The sequence below is a fragment of the Canis lupus genome, chromosome 7, assembly GCF_011100685.1.
Source record: "Canis lupus familiaris isolate Mischka breed German Shepherd chromosome 7, alternate assembly UU_Cfam_GSD_1.0, whole genome shotgun sequence".
Classification (NCBI taxonomy): domain Eukaryota; kingdom Metazoa; phylum Chordata; class Mammalia; order Carnivora; family Canidae; genus Canis; species Canis lupus.
The window spans coordinates 77,335,685-77,347,071 of NC_049228.1; the positions used below are offsets into that span (position 1 = coordinate 77,335,685).

Consider the following 11,387-nt stretch of genomic DNA (forward strand, 5'->3'; position numbering starts at 1 on the left):
GAGGTTTCAGGGGGTGGCAAGAGGAATGGATTACAAAGGACAGGAGGAAACTCTTAGTAATGATGGGTGTTCATTATCTTGATTGTGGGGATTGCTTCTTGAGTATATACTGTACAAGTCAAAACTTCTCAACTGTCCACTTTATGTGTGGTTTATTGTATGTCAATTATACTTCACTAAAGCTCATTTTCTTATAAAAAGTCAGTGACTTTTCTTCTCTGATCTGACCCTCTCACTTAAAATTTTAATATGACCACCAGACCCCACCTCTCTCCTGCTTAATTTTTCTCCATAGATTTTATCACTTTCCAATATAACATAACTAATTTATTCTATGTATTCTCTGTCTCTCCCCACTTATCCTACTAAAGTGTGGGCTTCCTGAGGGCAAGAAGTTGTTCTATGTTTTCTTTAGTGATGTGTCCCTAGAAGAATTTGAGTGAGTGAGTGAGTGGATGAATGAATGAATGAAGGCTTCCTTATCTCTCTGCCCTCCCATGAATTCTCTCAGATTCTTTTTTAACATAGAATGAGTCCTCATGCCTAAAAAATCCACGACACATAAATATTCTATTCATGGCCCTCCATTAATCGTTCTAGTCACTCAGCCTTTCTGAGATTTCAATTTCCTCTTTATAGAAAGAGAAATTTTAACTAGATGATCTCTAAGATCTAAAATGCTTGTTATTGGCTATTTCTCTTGAAAATGACCTACAGGTCCATCAAAATTGGGATAACTTAGTAAATTATAATATATACATACACAATAGCCAAACTGTGGAAGGAGCCTTGGTGTCCATCGAAAGATGAATGGATAAAGATGTGGTCTATGTATACAATGGAATATTCCTCAGCCATTAGAAACGACAAATACCCACCATTTGCTTCGACGTGGTTGGAACTGGAGGGTATTATGCTGAGTGAGATAAGTCAATCTGAGAAGGACAAACATTATATGGTCTCATTCATTTGGGGAATATAAGAATTAGTGAAAGGGAATAAAGGGGAAAGGAGAAAAAAAATGAGTGGGAAATGTCAGAGAGGGAGACAGAACATGAGAGACTCCTAACTCTGGGAAACGATCTAGGGGTGGTAAAAGGGGAGGTGGGTGGGGCTTGGGGGTGACTGGGTAACGGGCACTGAGGGGGGCACTTGATGGGATGAGCGCTGGGTGTTATTCTATATGTTGGCAAATTGAACACCAATAAAAAATAAATTTATGAAAAAATAAATAAATGTATAAAAAAGGAAAAGGAAAAAAATATATATATACATATACTATAACACTACATAGCAACTTTTCAAAGTGAAGTAGATTTATGTGAACTGATTTGAAAAAATATCCATGTCAAAGAACAGGTGAAAAGAGATGCTGTCAAACAATACATACATTGTGGTCCAATATGGTAAAAATGCCATAAAATTATTTGTGTGCAGATGCATGCAGTTGGACAGAGAAGCCCAAGGAGCAGTCTGGTGTGATGGTTGCTCGACTGTTAGCTCCGGTTCCTTTGGGGGTCAGTGAGGGGGAAAGGGAAAGTTTCACTTATTAATCCTTATACTCCAAAACAAGAAAAGTGAGGCATTATAAAAATTCTACTTTTTTGTATTTTTGTTTTTCTCTAAATTTTCCATTTCCATAAAACTATTTCTTATTGTTCCTGACCTCAAATCTCCACTTCTATTAGGAAGGCCTCTCTAGAATATGGAATGCAAGGCTCTTGTCAACTTTTTCTCAGCCTGCATTTTCACATTGCAACTAGCAGGGGAGAGGACTGGACAGTGGAATCACCAAAAGCCCTAAGGCTATCAGAGTAAGTCCAAAGCCAGGTTTTGCTTGCGGAGACATTCCAGATGCACACTGGGCAAGTCCCTGGCAACCCAGTTTTCCTTTATCGGTTTTTCCCTACCAAAAAAGGGACTAGGCTTGTAAAATTTAATATATCACATAACCTTCCAGGAGCTGGCATAGAAACACTTTCTCCTAACACGTTGTTAAAAGCAGAGCACCCTCACAATGATTACTGCATTCCAGACAGCAGTTTGGGCTGGTTTCATTCCACAAAGGAAGAACAGGTTTTGGAAACAACTGAGTCCAAGCATTTCAGGCTGTTGCATTTGGTTTCACTTAGATAATTCTTGGCATGATGCATCCTCCCTTTCTAGCCGACCGCTTTGTCTAAAGAAAATGAGAAGATAATATATCACACTCCTATAATTCCAGACAGGTCCACCATGAAAAATGTAGGGCAACAAAAATCCCTTTCATCACCATAGGCTTGCTCTAGACTGAGTTATGTGACTACACTCCCAGCTTCTAAGTTCTAAGGTCACCTGCTTCCTTTCCTGTTGATGGGTGTTCACTTTTCACCTGTTCCCAGCTGCAGATGCCATCAGGTGGAAACAGGGTGTGCAGGTATAAAGGCACACATCCAAAAGGTTTGCTTAATAGTTCAGATCTGTGCTAAACTCACTGGTGAGCTGCATTTAGCATGTTCCCTAAAGTGTGGTTAGTCTGGAGGAAAGATAAGTCCCCTTATCCTGCAGGATGGACAAGATGGGCATGGGAGAAAAGACAGAGTCACTGGAAATGAGAAGAAGAAAGGTCCAGATCTGTAATCTGGAAGGCAAAGATTTCCCATTTTTTATGACCCACTGGTGGCTATCAGTGTTCATCCAAGATCTACCCCAGACTGGATAGTAACCACATTGCGACAGCAAGATAATCCAATTTTCAGATGTTATATTTTCAAGGGCAGCTGAAAGATATAGCATTAATTCCAGCTGAATCAATCCTCTGATGCAACATGAGCAGAGACATTTTGAATATTAGATCTTTGTTACATACATATGGCTTGTTAAGAAATCAAACTTTATCAAGTGACCAAAACAAATCAAATGCATACTCACTTTAGTTATAGTCTCTCCAAAATTTCATATCACTGATGTTGATTTGAGGTGCCTTAATTATCAGAAGGCAGTTTGGACACAAACTGCTTAAAATGTACATTTCTAAACAAGACCATAAATCAGTATTATTTCTCCAATCTTCTACAGACTACACTTATCTTGATATCTTCAGATGGCTCCTTTCTGTAATTCATCAGATCTTTTATTAGAAAGTTAGAATAATCTTTCAAACTCTAAAAAAAAAACCCTGATATTGTGATATTATTAATTGTGTCTATAAGGTTAGCTTGTCTGTGCCTTTTACAGTGCATAAGAGATCATATCATAAAAAGTGCTAGCTCTTGGGGCATCTGGGTGGCATCTGCCTTAAGCTCAGGTCATTATCTCAGGGTCCTGGGATAGGGCCCCACATCCCGGCTCCCTCCTGCTTCTTCCTCTCCCACTGCTCCCCCTGCTTGTGCTGTCTTTCTCTGTGTCAAATAAATAAATAAAATCCCCTTTTTTAGCTCTAAAAGATGAGTAAAGCCATAGGGATTTTGATAATAAGACATCTGATACTTAGTATCTGGGAAAAGTTTGTCATACTACTTCTATCTTGGGACCAGCACACACTTACTAAACTCTTACTATATACTTAAAGGGTACAAATTGGTTCTTATTGCCCTAAAGGAACAATTCTGAAACTATTTCATTATATTTGTTGTACTACATTTCCTCTAAAACGTTTTGTGAACACAAACATTGATGAGCAAATAAAAACATATGCTTATTATCTCTGCCTTTCTAGATATATTCTTCATTTTCTTTCATTCTTTTTTCCCACATCTCACCTACAAGGCACCTTCTACCTGTCACGATCACCTAATTTATATCCTTAATCTTTTCTTAATCACAACACCCAAATTTTCACCTCAATGGAGCTTTTTCTGCCGCAAAATAATGTATTACTGTTTTTTTTTTTTTCAGGTTTTCCTTCTTTCTTTTTTCTTTTTTTCTTTTTGGCCTTTAGAAGTTGAAAAATAAAGTGGCATGGAAAAATAGTTCTTTCTGTTTATGAAAGTGATTACACATCCTTCAGCATCCAGTGAGAAAGTAACAGAACTTACCTTAACTAAGGAAGGGCTTACCTTAGTGGAGACAGCAAATTCATTTATTCAAAATGTAGCAGTAATCTATCGCTTGGCGAAGATGTCTTCCAGGGACTAAAAAGACTTTCTAAAGAAAAATGATATCAAGAACACTGTGTCAGAAAGAACTTTCAAAGAACAATTGAAAGACTTCCAAGAGATATTTTGGGCTTTGGTCTGCCTCAGTTACCGAGCAACATGGAGGAAGCCACCAATGCCTAACCAACGTGTTCAATTAGCCCTAACTAAATATAGGCAATCCGTTATATGTGAATTGTACATGCTTCTGTCTCCTGAGGAAGAAGAGGTGATAGAACCCACATCTAGACAACAGGAATTAAAGAGGCCTAGTACCTGAGGTCAGAGGTGAGGGATAAGGACTGAGTAGGGCAGAGGGGACAGGATGCACCAAAGACACCCCATGGCCTGGAGCCCAAGCCCTGAATTCCAACTTTTATTAAGTCTGGGTGTGTCCAGGTGACCCACTAGGCCCAGCCAGGTTGCTGAGACCTCTTCTTTCTCTTAAATCATGGAACTTTAATTACTTTAGAGTCTGCTTTTGGTATATCTTTTAGTGGATATGAAAATACCTACATCTCTTGCAACATTGGCTGATGCCAATGTTAGAGCTTTATAAGCAAGCTGGGGAAATCACAACAGAAAGAGTAAAATAAAATCATGGCTCCAGGCTCCATGTTAGAATGACAATAAATAAAGAGAGGTGCATAAAAGTTAGCCCTGGCCTTTACTGTTTGGGATGAGCATCAGGATTACTCACTGCGGGGATGGGAACAACCCCAAAAGCACCCCAGAGGCCCTAAAATGTGCTCACAGTCAAAAATGGAAAGTGATAGATGTGGCCATGCCTTTGAGGAAGAATCCAGTGAAATTAGTTCTTGGCACTGTGCTAGGCACTTTGGAAGAATAAGATGGTCAAAGGGGCTGCCCGGAGGGATCTGTGGTTCCATCAGGGGGAAAGAAGATGACATAAAGGGAACAACTAAGTGCTAACCTTGAGACCATAGTCTCAAGAGATTTTAGTCAGGGGCAGGATGAATTGGGTCCTGAAGGATGTGCCAGACTAAACGATCAGGTGCATGGAGAGGAAACACGTGGCCTCAGGGCAGATGGGAGAGATGGAAGAAAGCCATCCTGATGCCACCCAGGGGACCAATGACCATTAACGGTCACTAGGAAAAGGTGGAGCAGAGCATGGAAGACGCTGGAAACTACACACGAGCCATGGAAAGGTTTGGAGTCAACCCACATGTGCTGATGTAGAATAATCTTCAAGAAGTGGGTTGAATAAAGAGCACAAAATGCAAAACATTGACTGGATACCACATACTATTTATTTAACAAATAACAGGGGGCTGTGTGCTTGCACGTGCAGAAGAATTTCCAAAAAAAACCCCAAGCAAACTATTAATTGTGGTTGCCTCAGAGGAGGGGAGCCAGGAGTCTGGAGTGGAAGCAAGAGACATTTTTTTTAACTATTTGAAAGAATGGGGTAAAGGCAGAGAAAGGGAGGGAAGAGGAAGGAGGAAAGTCCTCAGCAGAGGAGTCTGGACTTAAAGCAGAAGGCTGCTAACTTTCCTTCTCTACTTCATCACAGAGGTAGAAGACCGGTTGATTTAGTAGCAGGTTAGATCAGAAAGCTCTAGAAAGGGATGAAAAAAATGGGGGATCCCTGGGTGGCTCAGCGGTTGAGTGTCTGCCTTCGGCCCGGGGCGTGATCCTGGAGCCCCAGGATAGAGTTGGAGCCTGCTCCTCCCTCTGCCTGTGTCTCTGCCTCTCACTCTCTGTGTCTCTCATGAATAAATAAATAAAATCTTAAAAAAAAAGAAGAAAGAAGAAAGAAGAAAGAAAGAAAGAAGAAAGAAAGAAAGAAAGAAAGAAAGAAAGAAAGAAAGAAAGAAAGAAAGAAAGAAAGAAAGAAAGGTGATGAAAGAGGCAAAAGAAAGCCAAATTTGGGTTAAGTGAGTAGGAGGATTGAAAAGAAACGAGTCTTATTTTAACGTAGAAGAAACAACCACCTTGTTACATTAGTGGTCACTCACAGAAACTGCAGTTTATCAAAAAATAATAATAATAATAAAGAGGAAAACCGTAATATTGAAATCATTACCAAAAGAAATTTTATTTTTGCTGCTTTTTCAATTGTACAGGCTACATTATTTAGATTTCAACAGAAGGAAAATAAAGATTATGGAAATAACATCTACAGGGCCGATTCTCCTTCTTAGAAGGAAATATACGCACTTACAAGTTATCATTCAGGATTTTAAGCAACACTGGCTGTTCTCAACACAGCCTTCCATCCATCTGAACAATCCTGGAAGGATTCGTCTAATGGCAACATGTAGAATGATTCAGCAGACCACCAAGTGCAGCAGGTCTGTCTTGTCAATCCCACAGCAAACACTACAAGCTCTCGGGTTTCCGTCAAGGCTTACTTCACTGGGGCAAGCTGGTCCCAGCAAAGACATGGCAACAGGGATCTTACCTCGTGACCACACACAAGCATTCAAGAAGGCGACCGTCATTTGTTTACGATATCTGGCCCACCATTCCAAAGACTGCCCCATCCACGTTAAATCATGAGGTAGATAATAGGGTGACCTGGGCCTCTACTGTGGCATTACAGGAGAGACCCAACCACGGCTGAGCCCTGAGACCTCCTGGCTGGGTGCCATGATTATCTTCCAAGCTGGAGGCCAGCGGAGAGGCAAAGTGGCCTGGTGGGCCACTTGATTAAGTGTGAGCTGGAGAATTCTCCCCTGAGCATACATTCTGCAGGGCAACTAAGGAAGGAAGAAAAAAAAATGTCCCTCTTGCAAATAGTCTTTGGGGAAAACGCCTGTTATATGAAGAAGCCCACTGCCCACAGGCCCACCGAAATGGACAAATGTTAGTCTACAAACGTACCTGAGGAGTGGGCTCCTAATCCATTCCAGATGGTGGCTTTCTTCCTCTTCCCCTGTGAGAGGGCTGTCTACAGAAGACAGTCCTGCTATGTCTTAGGACTTCAGAAACTTCTGAAGGGGCAACGATAGCCCGAATAAGGATTTGAGAAAGTGAAACAGATGTCTGTTCTCTTTTATTCCAGGGTCTTGGTCCTTTCTGTCGGAAGGGTGCTTTATTGGCCCCTTTTCTGTGGAACTAATGGGGGTGGGATGGTCAGAGCAAGAATAGCAAATTGCAGCCCATAGCACCCACCACCTAATAGGTGTATAAGTAAACTTTCACTGGGAACACAGACACTCGTTCATTTACCTATTGTCCATGTCAATGACTGAGTTGAATTGTGACAGGACCAGGTGGCCCGCCAAGCTCAAGACAGTTACTATCTGTTCCTTCGCAGAAAGTCTGCCGACCTCTGGTTTAGCAGCTGGTAGCAGGACTGGCAGGTTTCTATGTCATCAAATCCCACCCCACCTGTCACAACCTCTATCTCAAGTTTCATAGGATTGAGGTGGCTCTCTGTCTGGGGGGCAAAAGTGTCCAAGAACAGCATATTGGGCAAGTCCAAATTGTGCTCCTGTCACTTGGAAGGTGGCTGGTTCTCTCTGGCCCATCCACTTCATGCACAGACCTGTACTTTGCTGTTAGAGACCAGCCCAAACCCCATGGTTTGATATAAAATGAGAATGCAGCAAAGGTGCTTTAGGCTTTTGGTGCTATAAATGTGGGAGTCCCTAGGGACCCTGATTCACATGGCCAGGCTCACACAAGCAGACCCTGTAGGATCGTGGGGTGCTCTTGCTGCAATAAGAAAGACGAAAGAAATGAGCTCTTGCTTTATTTTACCCATTTAAGATTGGTGGGGTCAGATTCATCAACGGGCAATGGTGGTGGCCCCTGGGTGGGAGGCTGGAAAGAGCCACTGATCTGAAATGAGAAGTGTGGAAGAGAACAAGCCTGTGTTCTGGCTGTCCCAGAGAAGAGTGCCTCGGCAGCCAGCACTGAAGAACTTTCACGACCATGAGCTGACTTGGTCTTCGACTGGGCTTAGCCTAGAGCACTGGGTTTGTCTGGCCCAGAAAAGAATTTTCTCCAGAACTGAAGAGTGTGACCAGCTCACAGCAAGGGACACAGAAGCCAAGAGGAGGTTTCTCTGCACACGGGCCCACTCTGCCGGCCATTGACACGACTACTCCCAATTTTTCAGTATTAAAGGAGCACCTGCATTATTGTACCTGCTGATGGTGAGCACACTGAGATCTGGCAACTTTAGGTTTTATTCCTTCAGCAAGATGTAAATCTCCTAATGGATCATATATCAAATCTTCAAAAGCAGACAGAGAAGTGGGTGTAGCTCACACTCTCATAAAAGAAGCTCAACTTCTCCAAAGTGAATTTTCCGATCAGTCCTAAGTGTTGAACAGCATCTTTCTCCCACACTTAATATCTAGGGATGAACACTTGATTTCCTACAAAATTCAAAGTGGGAACAGAGTTACATAAAATTCACAAAGCTTTCATTTTCTGGTTAATAAAAGGGGTGTTTAATATTTAAAATGATCACAATTAATACAGTGGGGGTTTTTTTGAACTGGTGAAGCCAATCCACTGGACAGGTATGTACCGTTATACTGGTAGGTGTTAAAAAGCTTCAAAAAATTGCCGACCTTAGAATCAAAGCTACAAACACCCCGCGTCAGAAAATACCTTCTGCTTTCTGTCTCACATTTAATTTCATTGGACATAGAAGATTCAGAAAGAACGTCTTGGTTCTTGAGCAGAAAACTGTAAAAATTTTCAGAGAGAGAAATTCTTTCTGCTTAAAAGTTTTTTACATAAGTGATTGAACAAGACATACATAATATGAAATACGTAAAGAGAAGAAAAAGTCTTAAAATACTGAAGTATCTAATTCTAATATATTCTTTAGCAATTCTTATGGGCCAAACTCCTTCACAAACACCTAATCATCACAGAATCCTTGTATGTGCCTGTTTTACAGATAAGAAAACAAAATCTCATTAAATTTGTCCAAGACCATCTATATACTACTCAGTAGACTTCTCACTAAATCACACTGATTCAAAAAAAAAAAAAAAAAAAGATGCTATAAAATCCAAACATGAAGGAAACCCAGAAACATAATGTCTAAAAACTTAATTTGTCTTCATTTTCCCAATTAGTACTTCCCGGCTTATAATTGTAAAGACTGCAAGCACCAATACAAGGTATCAAATAGTGAACTCTGCCCCTGTTAAAAATCATTATTGCTGATGCCTGGGGCTGCAGGCTCCCCGCTGGCCCATGCGCGCCCCCTAGTGGCACCGCGTGAAAGCTCATCAGCCCTCAAACGCAGGAGGGGGGCGGGGGGAGGTCTACATCCCAAGAAGGTGGATCTTTCTCCTCCAAAACTGGGCCACTGAAAATTTGTGAATAAGGAGATCAGTGGAAGTACAGATCCACAGGCACGTCATGAGAAAAACCAAGCCGTAGATCGCTCCCCATTCCTCGTGGAAGTGGAAATGGGCAAGTAATCTAGTCACTGGCCTGCTGAATAGTTTAAATGACACTTAATTTGAAGATTATAGAAATGTCACTGCTTGTGGAAATGCTACCAGATCTCAACGAGTCTAAAATCACATCAAATCTCAGTAGCTACAGAGCATGTTTTCGGAAACCAAAAATGCCTTTCATTTTAGCAAATACCTTATTTCCTTCCCACCAGTTCTGAAACTACTTCACCATGAAACAGCCCTGGAAGTGCGTGTGTTTTTTTTTTTTTTTTTCATTTCATAAAAGTAAATTCAACTTCTAAACATAAAAATAACTTTAGGCCTCCCTTTTAGACTGCTGTGCTCAATTCGTCATGAGTGATTTATTCAAAGTCTAAACCTATGTTTAAATATTCAAGTAATTTTTATTAAACAAACAGAGCTTTTAAAAGCACCTGGCAGGAATGCACTTCTTTTGCTGAAAAAAAGGGGGGGGGTTATTTTCAAACCATTCAAAAATTCTAAAACACCTATTTAAATCTGTAGGCAATTTGTCTATTCAAATTCCACAGGGTAAGAGAGAAAAGAGAAGAAGAATAGGAGAAAAAATTTTAAACTGTACAGTTTCCAGGAAATAAAAGCACATATTAGAGGAGAAGCTGTCTTCATGTTCCCACATTTATCTACATACCTTTGCCTCAGGACTTGAGGTCAAAATTCATGTCCTACTTATCTGTTGCTTCTGGAGGGATTCACTGGTGACATAATAACTACAAGATGCTACTTGAAGTCCTAGCAGAAAGACAATTGGGAAAATCCTTATTTCAGTGGTTCCCCACTGCTTTCTAGCTGCTTTGAGCAATCCTCTCCTTTGCCTGTTGTCTATATACTAAATATGAGGTTTCCCACCTTTTCACACCATTTAACACTGTTTCTTGCACAATTCTTCGGTTACAAATACAGCAATGTGCCATTTTTATATAGGTATATTCCAATCAGTATTCCTATAACACTTATTATCGTACATTATTTTCTTCCTATTTTTTTTTCAGTATTAAAGGAGCACCTGCATTATTGTACCTTCTGATGGTGAGCACACTAAGATCTAGCAACTTTAGGTTTTATTCCTTCAGCAAGTTATAAATGTCCTAATGAATCATAAATCAAATCATCAAAGGCAGGGAGTGGGTTTAGCTCACACTCTCATAAAAGAAGCTCAACTTCTCCAAAGTGAATTTTCTGATCAGTCCTAGGTGTTGGACAGCATCTTTCTCCCACACTTAATATCTAGGGATGAACACTTGCTTTCCTACCAAATTCAAAATAGGAACAAAGAGTAACATAAAATTCACAAATTATTTTCTTTCCTATCATTATCATTATTATTTTCTCTTTAAGTAATTTTCTTTAAAAACAAAAAATCTAATGACATTCCCTGAGGTGAGGTCAGGATATGCTCACCTGACTGCCTACTGCCCTCTTCCCAATCCTCACACTTGAATTCTGCCTCTTTACCAACAGACATGTGGAGGTTGCTGGCATTTCTAGCAATCACTATACACATGAATCAAGTCCTTAGTGAAAACGTTTGCTCTTCTTTTTCTTCATTAAGTAAATGAGTAGAATCACAAGCAAGCAGTATGGCATTCTTATATTTTGTCTGCAACAGAAAAATGATTAGAGCCATTTTCCTTCACTTTCTTAGGGAAAATGAAGCTATCTTTCCAAATATATAAACTAAAGTGGGTGCCTTCTAGTTGCATATGTGTGTATATAACTGTGTGTGTACTTGCAATTCTTTTAAAGATATTTATTTATTTATTTATTTATTTACTTACTTAGTCATGAGAGACACAGAGAGAGGCAGAGACACAGGCAGAGGGAGAAGCAAACT

General features: G+C 40.4%; 1 long non-coding RNA gene across 2 annotated transcripts; it reads right to left on the minus strand.

The window, feature by feature from the left end:
* Positions 1-1,317: 1,317 nt before the first annotated feature.
* On the minus strand, positions 1,318-11,131 carry LOC111096922. Of its 2 annotated transcripts, XR_005361744.1 has the most exons (8): positions 10,955-11,131; positions 10,185-10,285; positions 8,709-8,786; positions 8,237-8,470; positions 6,966-7,199; positions 4,038-4,125; positions 2,911-3,093; positions 1,318-2,179 (listed from the first exon to the last, which is right to left on the minus strand). It is a non-coding gene; the product is annotated as an uncharacterized LOC111096922 (long non-coding RNA). The 2 variants fall into 2 exon arrangements; XR_005361745.1 differs by lacking the exon at positions 8,709-8,786.
* Positions 11,132-11,387: the final 256 nt, after the last annotated feature.